General features: G+C 28.5%; 1 protein-coding gene across 14 annotated transcripts in view; it reads left to right on the forward strand.

Annotated features, from left to right (window-relative positions):
- Positions 1-13615, forward strand: part of LOC100163038 — a 312933-nt gene that overhangs the window by 1131 nt on the left and 298187 nt on the right. The gene's annotated exons all lie outside the window — the stretch shown is intronic.

Below are 13615 nucleotides of genomic sequence, written 5' to 3' on the forward strand. Positions count from 1 at the left end.
ATTTGCATGGTCACACACACACACACACACACACACACACACGATATTATATAGGTAGTGGTCGTCGTCGGCGAGACTGTCCAAGTCCGCTCTGAACGGTCTACAGAGCGATTCACCAAGCATGCATTAGAACATTCAAATATATCATAGTCAAGGATAATATAATATATTTTCAAATAATTAGATTTGTTGTTACATTTAACTATTTAAGGAGTGTCCTGTGGTGATATACATGTATACCAACTTCTTTCTTCCTCACGAAAATCACCTTTTTTTTCCAGAAACTTTTAAATTGATTACTTTTTTGATAATTTTGACCTGTTGAAGATATGGGCCATAATGATTTGAACACATTTTTGTAATTAATAGGTATTAATTAATTTATCACATATTTTTATAATTTCTAAAAATTATTGAGGTATAATAAATACAATACACAAAAACTGGACTATTATTCTTAGCTTATACACTTTAATAAATAATAATATCTTCTTCAACATTTTCAAAAGTCATCTGGCTTACAATTTACTGAGAAAAAGGTCGATTCTTGATTGAAAAAAATAATTTCGTATCGCCACAGGACACTTCTTAAATGGCTCAACAATTCTAAGTATTTGAAAATATGGTCTTCATCTAAGTATAGGTACTTAAATAATTGAAAAATCCGAATTCGAATAAATTCATTTTTAAAGGAAAACAAGAGGGTGGGCCTGCTCGGTGATTCAGCCTGTATACGAGTTTGCTGAATATTAAATTATCGTCGTCATTAATATTGTCAAACGTCTTAATTCAGTGCTTTTCAACTGGCGTGCTCCGATCTTTGGATCACTTGAAACGGCTAAATCTTTTTTACATCTGGAAGCGACCAAAAATGTTAAACAACTCTGGTGTTTAACTATGGACGAGTATCGCAGCGCGTCGTGATCAAAACATTTTAACGAGATGCGTACCTAATATTGAATCACATATTGAAAATTCTATCCATGGTTGTAAATGTACTATTACACTGTCTCCGTGATCCGTGTAATCCACGTGGTTAACCCGTGATCCTAGTGTATACCAAATAGTTGAACAATATGTTCAACTACTCTACCGTGCGGTTAGGTGGTTATAAATGACTATGGGGGAATCGTTTTATCTAAACAGTACTACTGGTGTCAATAACAATAGAAAATTCTGTTCACTGACCACATGGTTACACGGAATACGGTTATCTAATATAGTACCCACTGTGTGTAGTATTTACTCGTATAGTAAATAAGCAGCGACAAATTATTCAGATAAATACCTCATTATTATATCCGTACACAGTGTAACTGAACGTTATACCTCGCGCTCATCGGCGAGGCTTGGTGTGCCGTGACAATATTGTGAAAGACAGAATGTGCCATCTTTTCAGAAAGGTTGAAAACCCACGAAGACCGGTTTAACTCCACATTGTTATATTTCCACTGGGACGGAAAACACCGAACCCATAACAATCGTTAACGCAAGTACACATCGTATAACTATTATTTATTTTAGTCCAAGAGCTATTGACAGTTTGACTTTGCCCATTTTAGCTCACTTGATTTTTTTATAGTCCATAGAAGTGTAGACTGGCTTTATAAACTTTAAACTTTAAAAATTTTTTTTTTTTATACGTTTGAGTCCGAATTTTCGTCTGCCGATTTTTTTTTTAACATCTTTAAATAATGCAAAACCATTTGATGTTGGTGGCAGATATTTCCCCAATCGGTCTATACTTCTGCCGATTTTTTTAATTGTATTCAAGAGTCCCTATAGACTATAAAAAAATCAAGTAAGCTAAGATGATTAAGGTCAAACTATCAATTTGTAGGTCTTGGCCTATTTCATTCGGCGGGCACTGAGATTTTAGGTCTCGAGTCGATAGGACTTTGACGTGTAGTAACGTACGCGGTTCTAGGCTCGTCGGAAAAACAAAAAAATTACACACGGAACCCGTGTCGAAGGCGCTTTTATAGATAATAAGCTCTCACCGTACGAACTAATAATATAACAGCTTTCGACACACCGAAGTATTAAACAAATCGTGCGTATTAGGTCGAACACTATACATTAATAAGATATAGTCATATTTAAAATATTGTGTAACCCGAATTTTTGAGTGAATAAATCGTTAAAAAACAGAATCAAGTCTGAAAATTATGAAGTATTCTATCATTCTACTAAACTGTAATATGCATAAACGTTGTCTGACCTGTGTAGACGACGGCGTATTTATGAATATGAGATGTAAATTTCTTCAGCTCTTCAGCTCTCGTAATTCCTTACAAATCATTTCATGCTCTATACAAATTATAAAAATGGAACATCAAATAGCAACGACAAAAATGTATTTACTACAATATCTTATAGCTCTAATAAATAATAAATAATACTCATGACTTAAAAGTTAAAACCGTTGCTAATAAGTAGGTATTATAATATTATTGTGCACATAATATAATAATTATTGTTTTTATTTGTTCAATTTCTTTTTTTGGTTTTTTTTTTTACTTAGTTCTCAAATGGGTTTCATGTTAAAACATTTTTTCATCGTACCACTGGACTTCAAAGTTTCAGCATTTATTTAAGATAGCAAATTGGATCAAAAGCTTTAACTTCACAATTTCTCTTTAGTAAATAACAGAAAATATAATGGAGTTAACGAGTTCCTTTTATAATAATGTTTAATACAATTACTTGAATTGTTGATTAATCAAATTAATACTCAAAGGCCTTCGAAATAAAAAGAACCGCTTGTCAACAAAAAAGAGATAACATCATGTATTTTTTTAATCTATTATAATTTATTATATATACCTATAATAGGAATTGTGTGAAATGTAAATAATATTGTATAATTTTATAATACGTCCTATAAAATTTAATAAGATTTCGTAATTTTAAATTTAATAGAAGTATAAAAAGTTGGAATTTGTAAATAAAGAGAAATGGGTATCTCATTTTTCAGCAAGAAGGAAATATTTCTAAATATTTTTATGCTGCACACTACATTTTCATTTTTGTGTAAAAATAAATGAAAATAAAATAGTTTTGCTGTAAGATTACCTATTTAGTTAATTAGTTTAATTTTGTTTTTTTTTTGTATGAGTCGATGGATTAGTCATTATTGCAATGATACAATAAACATACACAATGTTTTTGAACTTAAGTATTGATATTATCAGATCATCTTTACTCAATCAATTGATAGTCAATAATCTTTAGGCATTAAGAAATGAACAGAAAAAACAAAAGTAATACATAATATACCATTTACCTGGGCGATTAACTTAATCGTATTGAACAACAGCTACCATCACAAACCCGATCTAATGAACCACAACCGCTAGTTTATTATTAATATTATTATTTTTGTGACATATACTCTCATATTATAAAATAAATGCATAAATGTTTTCAAATCTCAAACGCTGATGTATCATTTAAACCGGTGTGAATCATCGGCAACATGCCGGTGTGATCTGCCAACGTTTTATACCGACGATGATTATTTTCAATTTTACGGTTATTAATACGTTTGAGTTATTTAATTACTTAAATACAGATATTGTAATATTATCGTGCAGGTTTTCGGTGACGAGTGGTACCTATACACAGTCGTTAATTTGACGCTGTGTAAATATTTTAGTAAAAAAAGGGGTTAAGGTTAGTAGGAGGGTGCCAATGCGGAAATATCTCTTTGACTAATTTTGTGGACATAAATATACAATATAATGTTATTATATATATTTCGCGATAAAAATTTGTAATCGATAGTAATGATATCGTAGGGATAAGAATTTATTGTATACCCTGTTCAAAATAAGAAGCCCATAGATTTACGTGACAAAACCGGTTTGCCCGTGGCTGCCTCTGTGCTTCTTATTTTGAACAGGGTGTAAACATATAGCTTATTGGATTTTTATTTGGCCATGTGGTAGGGCTTGGGAGGAGTTTAGCTTCAGTCAGTATATAGTTATCTCGTCAGCGATGTAATTAGGATATTATATAATGGCTCTAAAAAAAGGATTTATTTTGAAGTTTTCTTGTTTTAATTTTAACCTCTGAAATCCAGACCCTGATTACATAATTACAGTATAATATCAATGCTCTTTTTATTATTGATAACATAATATATTAGCCATTAGGTAGGTATATAATATATTTTTAATTAATCAAAAAGTTGTTATTTTTTATTGCTATTACTTAAAAATGTTACAATATTACTATCTATCTAACTGCACAAAACTATATACATTTTAAATGTCATAATCAGGGCTCGGACGTTGTAGCACTAAAAATATTACTTTTTAGCTCTTAAATATGCACTTAAAAACACCAAAATATGCGCTATAAATAGCACAAAAAATCAAAAAATATGCATTTAAATTGAAAAAATTAATTTATTTTAAAAAGTTAAATGTAATTATACAATTTTATAAAATTGTTGGGCTCATAGACATCAGGGACTGTCTGGACTAGTTGAATTATAAACTGTTAACAAAATATACCTATATTAAATTACTTAAATATGTTTGTAAAAGTGTACTTATAAGATCTATTTATTTCCTATTTCCTAACCAAATTAATCATTATTTTCAACATAATAATGTGATAATTTCCTATATTTTGTATAATATGTAGGTATATATTATGTATATTAAGAAAATATGACTAAAAATAGCACTATAAACCCTAAATTAGCAAAATAGCAATAAAAACTATAAGTATGCAAAATATAGCAAAATAAAATTTTGTGTATGACATCAGAGAAGTATGATACATATTTGTATCTTACTTTGGATGTTCTAGGACGAACCAAGAAAAATATGCATTTGCTACAACTTCCGAGCCCGGGTTATAATAAAATGTATCGATACGGTTTTCAAAAATACTATTGTGACAGAATTTAAAAGTTTTAACAATTCTTAAAGAAACAGAGATAATAATATAAAACATAGTAACATTACATTTATATTGGAGGAAGCTATAAATCGTTGTTGAACTATGTGAGCAATCACATATATATTTATTGCAAGGTAACAGTTGTTAACCTGTTGATTTGCCACGGTTTTTGCATTCTGAAATAATTATTAACATTTTCGACGTCAAAATAATATTTTGCGCTTGTGATTTATTTTTATGTTTATGTGTTATTTGACTGTAATGATAAATATAAATATATATCTGAATTTTTACATTTATTATTTTTAATTATTTCGATGGTAATTTATGAGTGATGCAAAATATGTTTTTATATTTTACAATGCATTCAAAAAAAAAATTTTACGACGGAAACAGTAATCGTCTTGTTAATTAGTTAAAACAAAAAATAAAAATAATACTGTAATATATACAACGTATTGTTATATTCTTTATTTACACAAAATATAAGTTTATACTTATTACCTTTTTTTTATAATTACCAATGCAGTTTTCAACGGATCAAATATTCAAATACATTTTCATTGGGTATACGCCAAGAGTTTGCATACGACTTAGTATATTCGTGGAATATATAATGTTTAATAATCAAACAGCTTATTACGTTTTTCCATCTACAAGAAGAACTGTGAACTACACAAATATATTATTATAAAGATGGTATCCTGTATATATAAGATTTTCTTTATTTTAGAGTTCAATTTTCTGGTCGAAGAATATACCTTTTTTTAAAACTTCTAACCGATTGAATAAGACAGTATGGGTTATCAATTTTTAAGCATTTGGCTTAAAAATTGTAGCACGAGTTTATTTCAAAAATAATAAGTTTTGCTATGGATTTAAAATAAAACCGTCTTTTTGAATTTATATTTTCGATGTGTATCTAATTGTCTATCTGAGAAGGATTAACGCAGTACACTGTTGTTTACCAGAAAATGTTACTTACGGAATTTGTACGTCAAAGGAATAATAAGATACAACATAATGTATTGTGATTTGTTGAGGGTTTATCTGGGCTTAGAAAACTTCAGTGTTCCACATTGTAGTTCAAATGCTGAAATAAAACCAGCAACATTGGTAAAATAAAAATAAAATTACACTTATTATCTCTGCTTGCTTACGTGCGAAGAGACCAGTAAATTAATAATTGAAATATAGCATTTTAGAAAATGTTTGGCTTAATGTTTATATCCGTAATAAAAATTGGAAGTTTGTAATCATAACATATTTTTGTTTAGTATATTTTTCGTCAACAATAGGTTTTTATTTTAAAACAATTTTCCAAATATATATGATTATATATTTATCGATATAAAGTATTGTTATTATTGATTTTCGAACGCATTTTGTAACATTACAATATTTGTTAAAATGATAAACTTATACTTGAAATGGGTGTTATCCAATTGTATCCAATTGTACATTTTATATAAATCAGAATAAAAACAAAATGAACCTAAGCTTAACTTTATTTTTAAAACAATTTCTTTTCAGTTGAAATATTAGTGTTGTAATTTCTTACACATTATAATGCATATTCGTATACTAGTATACGGAAAAATGAGAATTATTATTAAATTATTCTGAAACAAAATTGGAAATTATGGAAATATTACCCAGAGGAAATGAATATCAACATTTAAATATTCGAGAGATATAAATGTCATTATTTGTGCAATTTACGTGTGACAAATGACTATCTACTTTTTAAAAATTTAAACGCTAAATTTGTAAGATACTTGCATTTAAGTATTATTTATTTGAGGTGGGTATTTTGATATTATGAATAACTGTAATGATATTTAGAAGCTAGTTTATAATCAACATTATTATTTTAAAAAGTAGAAGGAAGGAACATTGTTATACATTTATAATTTTAAAAGTGTTTATTTAGAATATAAAATATATAATGCTAAGTTATTTATCACTTTAAATTTTAGAGTATTAGAGTATTTATACAATCATATACCACGAACATTTTAATAACAGAATTTGTGATATGAGTACATGACTAAGTTAGTAACCACGTAACTTTATTTAATTTGATAAGTCTCGGGAATTGTGGTCATTGGGTTTTTAATTACATCCATAATCATTATAACATAATTTAAAATATAATTTAATTTACAATATGTACTGTTGCCTCTGCCTTTAATAACTTTGGAGTTAGTTGGATATTCTTATAAATTAACGATTCGGTGTTGATTCGGGCGATGGTGTGGAATTTAGTTAAAAGATTTTTGACTGTTAAGTGTGCCGACTGACTGACGTAGATTGGGAGCTCATCATTTCTTTTCATGAGTGATTGCTGAGCATCCATGTGGAGCCTGTTGATGGAAGTCCAATTTTCCTAAGGTTAGTGAGAATGGCCTTGAATTAGTGATACTCTTAATTTAATTTAGTTTGTATGTTTTCGGGATTCGTACCTTATTATAGTTAAAGACACTGTGTAAGGTTATTTTTTATTAATGTGTATACAAATTTAATTCTTCATTCATTAATAAAATACTATTTTAGATTCTGAGTGGAGCAATGAATGTATTTTGGTTTGTTTTTTTCAATAATAATAAAAAAAAAAAATAACTGAATAATTTATCAATATTTTTTTAGTACTTTTTAAAGTGAAGTGGTTATCAAAATGCACACATATTAGCAGTAATACATCATAATATAGCTAGTTTTAAAATATAGTTTGAGGTGTTGGTAGTGTATCAGTTGATATCTACAGTATTTATTAAAATACGCAGATTAGTCATTCATTATTTTTGTATCCATTATTGTTCTTTATATATGGAGTAAAAAAATCCGAAGTTTGCAGTAAATTTTAATATATAATCAATTCCTTCCGGTTCAATGCCGAAGGATCAGTTTATTTAATTACATTCAAATTTTTTCACCCACGACATTATAAAGTTTCATTTAAAAAGAAATCCAACCCACGTTTGAAAAATGCTTACATAATAAACTATTTCTGTCATAATTTGAATTATTAAAATAAGATAATAACAGGGCGAAGGATTTTCTATAAATTAATTCCTTAGCCCTCACTGTAATAATGATTTGTTAAAAAATGCTTAAAAGATTAAAGATTTTATATAATTAGATATAGAACAGATATATAAAAATTAAAATAAAGTAGGTAATAATATAATATATTACATATTTTTCACATCAATTATTGTCTAGAAATTATTGTCTAGAAATTATTTTACATGTTTTAAGTGCATCGTAATAAACACTATTGGATCAGATTTATGTAATTTTATTTAGTCGAATGTCTATAATAAATTCAAAAATGTAAATGAAATTAACATAAATAATATTATAGATGTTAAGTTTTTATGAGGTCAATATAATTGTGGTTTAATTATTTAATTTTTAGGTAACCCATATTTGTCACTGAAATGTAGGATTAAAATTGATATTTTTTATACATTATAATTCTATATAATATACTGGTATCATATCATTATAAGTGGGGAGTCATTTAATTTTATGGTTCTAATATTGTTCTAGTATATAAAACTTGGATAATATCCAACATTTGATGAATATGCTTACGTTTCATTGAACATCTAATAACAATATACCACACGTGATAATAAAAACATTTTAACCGTGCATATATGAACATGATTAATGAATAATGATACATTTATTAGATTTTTTCTTGATAAGAATTTGTTGTAATAAAAGTATGATACCTATGTATATTTTTTTACAACAATTACCTTTTTTAAACATCGATTTTCCACCATCAAATACTTAATCGAGATTTACCTTAAATACTGTTCAAACCACGGGGGTGACTCTATATTAATTACTACAATGTTGTAATGCATTCGTGAAAAACGATTCGTGAAAGTCAATCTATTTGAACAAGCTTGTTTCCTGGGTACAAACTAACACGACGCCGCCTGAAGTTGTTGAAACACCAACAAACAGTTGTTGTTTAAGTTAGCTTTAAACATAACATCCTAATATAGTATGAAACTCGAGAGATTTCTATAATTTTAAAGAGAATTATGATGTACGTGACGTATTATTTTAGGGCTGCGCTATTCGTGTAGACACACTGTACAGTTTGTAAATTCAAAATTTTTGTTTTTCATCTGAAATGCATTGTAGGTATTTTACATGTGTCTTACACGGTTTAATATTACTATCCATTTGAAAACATTATTATTGCTCAATGCCTCCTCAACGGGATCGTCAAATCAATTATCCAATCGAAATTAATAACTTTCTCTCCATTGGGTGTGATGTAATTCGCAGCCCCATAGTATTCGCGTGAATATCCAAACTCGTGTACCTACACAATACGTATATACAGCTTCGCTTAAATTATTATGAATATATTTCGTATGTAGGGCGGCAGTCAAAACCGTCGCGGTGGCGGCAAAAGGTCGTCAATCTGGCCGACAATCAAATAATGATTGTCTACCACGAGCGGCCTGGCCATTACGCGTAGGCCCGTTACACGCTCTGCCTTCGCGTCTTGTGTCGCACACCTCAGTCCTCGGCGGCGACGTTATGGACCGGCGCCCAAAAATGTTAAGCAAATTATCATATTTGCGCAATTGAATACAATCGCTATACGTTTTGTAATTAGGTTTATATGTTCTGGTTTTTATTTTTAGACGGACGCCGCCGCCGCATCCACGACGACGACGACGATTATAATAATAAATAATAATATGATATTTGCGCGTAGGTATAGTATACCTACACAACCGTCGGTTGATAGAACAATAATGTTGTATTGGCCTCCGTGCGATCTGCAGTGCATCCCATGCGATGGTCACCGAAGACTACTACCTGACCGAGACGCCCGATACGGTGTCGCGGTTAATGTTTTACGGTTGTTACCGCGGTGACCGACGCGCGCGTATAGTATAATATACTGCAGTATATAGATATGTAGTGAAAAATTATTAAGCTCGTGTTTGGATTGCCCGAACGGATGACGAATTAAACGAGGACGATTTAAAAATAAATTTCTATTAATATTCTATTTCAGCTTGCCCCATTAAATTGGAGGTATTCCTATACAGGCTGTTGTATCTAACTTATAAAATGTAGCGAATCACACGCTATTGAGGTCGTATCCACATCGGAGCATATTATTATGATATAGGTAACCTATACCTCGGGACATCGCCTGGAACGATATTTAATAGTAGTAATAATATAAGTAGGCATTTTATTTCGATTCAAATGAATTATTTTTATGTGGAAGGGTTGAAAAAAAAACTGTTTCATAACATGGCTATACAATTTAATATCAACGGGAAAACGAAACTCATCGGAGTAGAAGAGGAAAAAACTTAAAACAAGGCAATTATTCAGAATGTGAACTAGCGATTAGCAAGGATGATGCAAGACTAAACAATATTATTATAACATTAAACAAACTGTATAGCAGTAAAACGGTGGTTTAGAGCTGACATGATAGTTATGTTACATATTTTTTTTCAAAGACATTGTAATAAATCAAATAGACACTAAAAAAAAAAAAAAAAATTAAATACAAATAACACAAGGCGCCCACGATGATGTCAGTGTAGTGCAGTGTTTCCCAACATTTTTGACATTGCGGACCACTTGGGGACCTTTCGATAGGTTTGGTTAGGAACCATATAGATTAAAGGGAGGCATCTTTTTTGCTCATATCTAGGATCACTTTTTTCACAGATTTGATATTTTAGAATAATAAATAAAATCAGTGATATTTCTAGTAACAATGTATTATTTTTGCATTACAGTTAATTAAATATTATAAATGTTTATATATAATATGCATAATTATTAATTTATCATAATTAATTATAACCTAAAGTGATTTTGGAATTTTGGGATGGAGAGCACTGAGCAACACTCTGAGTTATAATACTCATGTCATTACTTGAGTACTATTTTTACAATACATTCAAAATGTTTTTAGTAATAAATAATATGAAAATGGAAAAAATGTCTGTTGCCGTGGACATCAATACCTATAACACTGTAATTAATAGTGCTTATGTGAAAACAGTGTATTTTATTTTTATTAAACTGACATAGAATAGGGACTAGGGAGTAACTAATACAGATTTACTTATATAATATAACTTAAAATTTAAGAGAAATTTAAACAATAGAAAACTACATTGCATGTTATTTTCTAATTAGACTCGCGACTAAGTAACAAGTCGTGCGAAAAAAAATTAATCAAATTATTCTGGATTTTAGATCTGTGTTTAAAGTTTATAATATGAGCGGAGTGGAGTGGCACAGTTGTACTCACAACATTTTGGTCCACTACTCCGGTTATCTAAGCTCTAAATACTTATAAGTTTTAACTAATTAACAATTAGTTTGAAATTTAATTTTTATATATCAAAATACTCTGAAAAATATTTTGCTTTCGAAAGGAAATTATGAATTCATGATTTCATTCAAAAAAAGTAAGAAATAAATATAGAAAAAATATTATTTTTTGTTTATGACTCAATCAAAAACGTAAATAGTTTTCACAATAATTAGTGTATTACGTTAATAAATCAGCCTTCAGTGAATAATATAAACCATACGATTATTTATTAATATAATCATATAAATTATAAAATTATAAACTAGATGAGATAATACACAAACAATAAACATACGTATTGGAGTTAAAGTCGTTAAACTACTAAATGTGTGTATAAAATAATATAAAATATAGACATTAAAGATCATAATGTCCACAAAGTAGGTAATCAAAAACTTTGTTTTGTCTGATCTTCGATATCGAAAAATTATTTTCCAAAATGTTTTTTAGGTAACAAAACAAACACATTTGAAATCTTTAATTTCCTGTTTTAAAAGTATGAATTGAGGATTTTTCATCACTAGTAATCCTGCTTTCATGAACGCCGTTGTCCTATTATTTACATGTATTGATTTGTAATTTGCTGTATTTACAGTTATCTTGTTGAACTTTTTTCAATGCTGTTAGTTATCAGATTGAACATTTTGAACAGTAAAATTTAATGAAATAAGTTATTATGATTATGTTAAAAAGCTCGAAAACAAATTGTTTGAGCTGTATATAATATTGTTTTGGCGTGCATAATTATCAGCGTTCTTATTGTAATTTGTACACGATAACTACGTAGAACAGAAAGACGTATAATGTATGCACTGAGTTTTAAAGTATTGTTGAGAAATCTTTGCACAATGCGGTTATTTATTAATTAGTTTGAGGGAAGTAGATTCGAGGTTAGGAAATGTTTACTGGGAGAAAGTATTTGTGACTACTATTTATAAGTTCTTGGAAATGTAATAATTACTAATAATTAATATATTATTAGTTATATCGAAGAGAAAAAGAAAATGTATACCTAATCTCATCCTACGACGGCTTTGTTATTTCATCAAACTAAGCTGAGTTAACTTCACCAGGAATAATAATATAATCTATTCGTACAAAATAGCCAGTTTCAGTTTGTAAAACTAATACGGATTAGATAGTACTTTTTAGTAGGTACAAAGTTTATTTCAATGGTGTGCAAAGCAACTAATTTAATTAAGCAAAGTAGTTTACTTATGTAGCTTATTTAATATTGTGTTTTAACCAATGTTACAATAAAATATTAAATTGTACACCTATGTCAAAAAAATGTTGCATTGGATTGTGCACAGTATAGACACACAAAAAAAAAACAAGATAATAAAACAGTGTGAAATTGTATTTTATTGTAAAAATAATGTGGAACTATAGAAATATTTCAATCGAATTTAAGAGTAATCCATTAGTCCTAACCAAAAATTGTAGCATGTAAGTATACTTTTTAATGTATTATATTCGATTTTTATGGAACGTAATATTAATAAGAATCAAGGCGAGAAATTATTGGCTTAAAATATATTTTATAAAACCGATTATTACTAAATTAAATAATGAATTACTATTATGAATTAACTAATATACATATAATAGGGGGTACCTAGCCCAAATTAAATACACATAAATACAATTAATCATATATTGTATTATATATATAATTTAATAATTATTTAAACTTTGTTTTACAATTAATTTAATTTAGAGAGATATACTAAAATAATATTAAAAACAATCTTAAATCAACTATTGTTTTATTTAAATTTAAATTTTAATATTGTCTGTAGTTGGTTATTGAAAATAATAATTTGGGCATATTGTCGATGATTACTAATATAATATTTTAGGTATTGTCTCGTTCAAACACGTGTATTTTTAATATTAAGCTTAAAACAGTCATGAATAAAAATATAACATTTTTAATTTACCATAAACTAATAGAATTATTGAGAAAGGAACAATATTGTAAACTAATACATAATATATCATTCACAAAGAATTATTTAGACCCTAAAAGCAATCATTATAAATTGGTAACGACTATTTAAAAGCTATTTGAATAATTAAAGACGAATACTATTATTGATCCGGAACAGGGGCGCCATTTGGGAGGGAGGTAATTTTGTTGTCCACAATTGGCCTAGGCCTAATTAATACTATGGCCAGATGGCCTTCAGTTTGCCAATCTTTAATTGTGCATGCACCGCAGCTATTCACTGATAATCATAAATAATATTATAATATTGTGTTCTTTAATTTGATAATTGATAAATTGATATCGGTATCACTTTTATC

Source organism: Acyrthosiphon pisum, chromosome A2 (genome assembly GCF_005508785.2).
Source record: "Acyrthosiphon pisum isolate AL4f chromosome A2, pea_aphid_22Mar2018_4r6ur, whole genome shotgun sequence".
NCBI lineage: Eukaryota > Metazoa > Arthropoda > Insecta > Hemiptera > Aphididae > Acyrthosiphon > Acyrthosiphon pisum.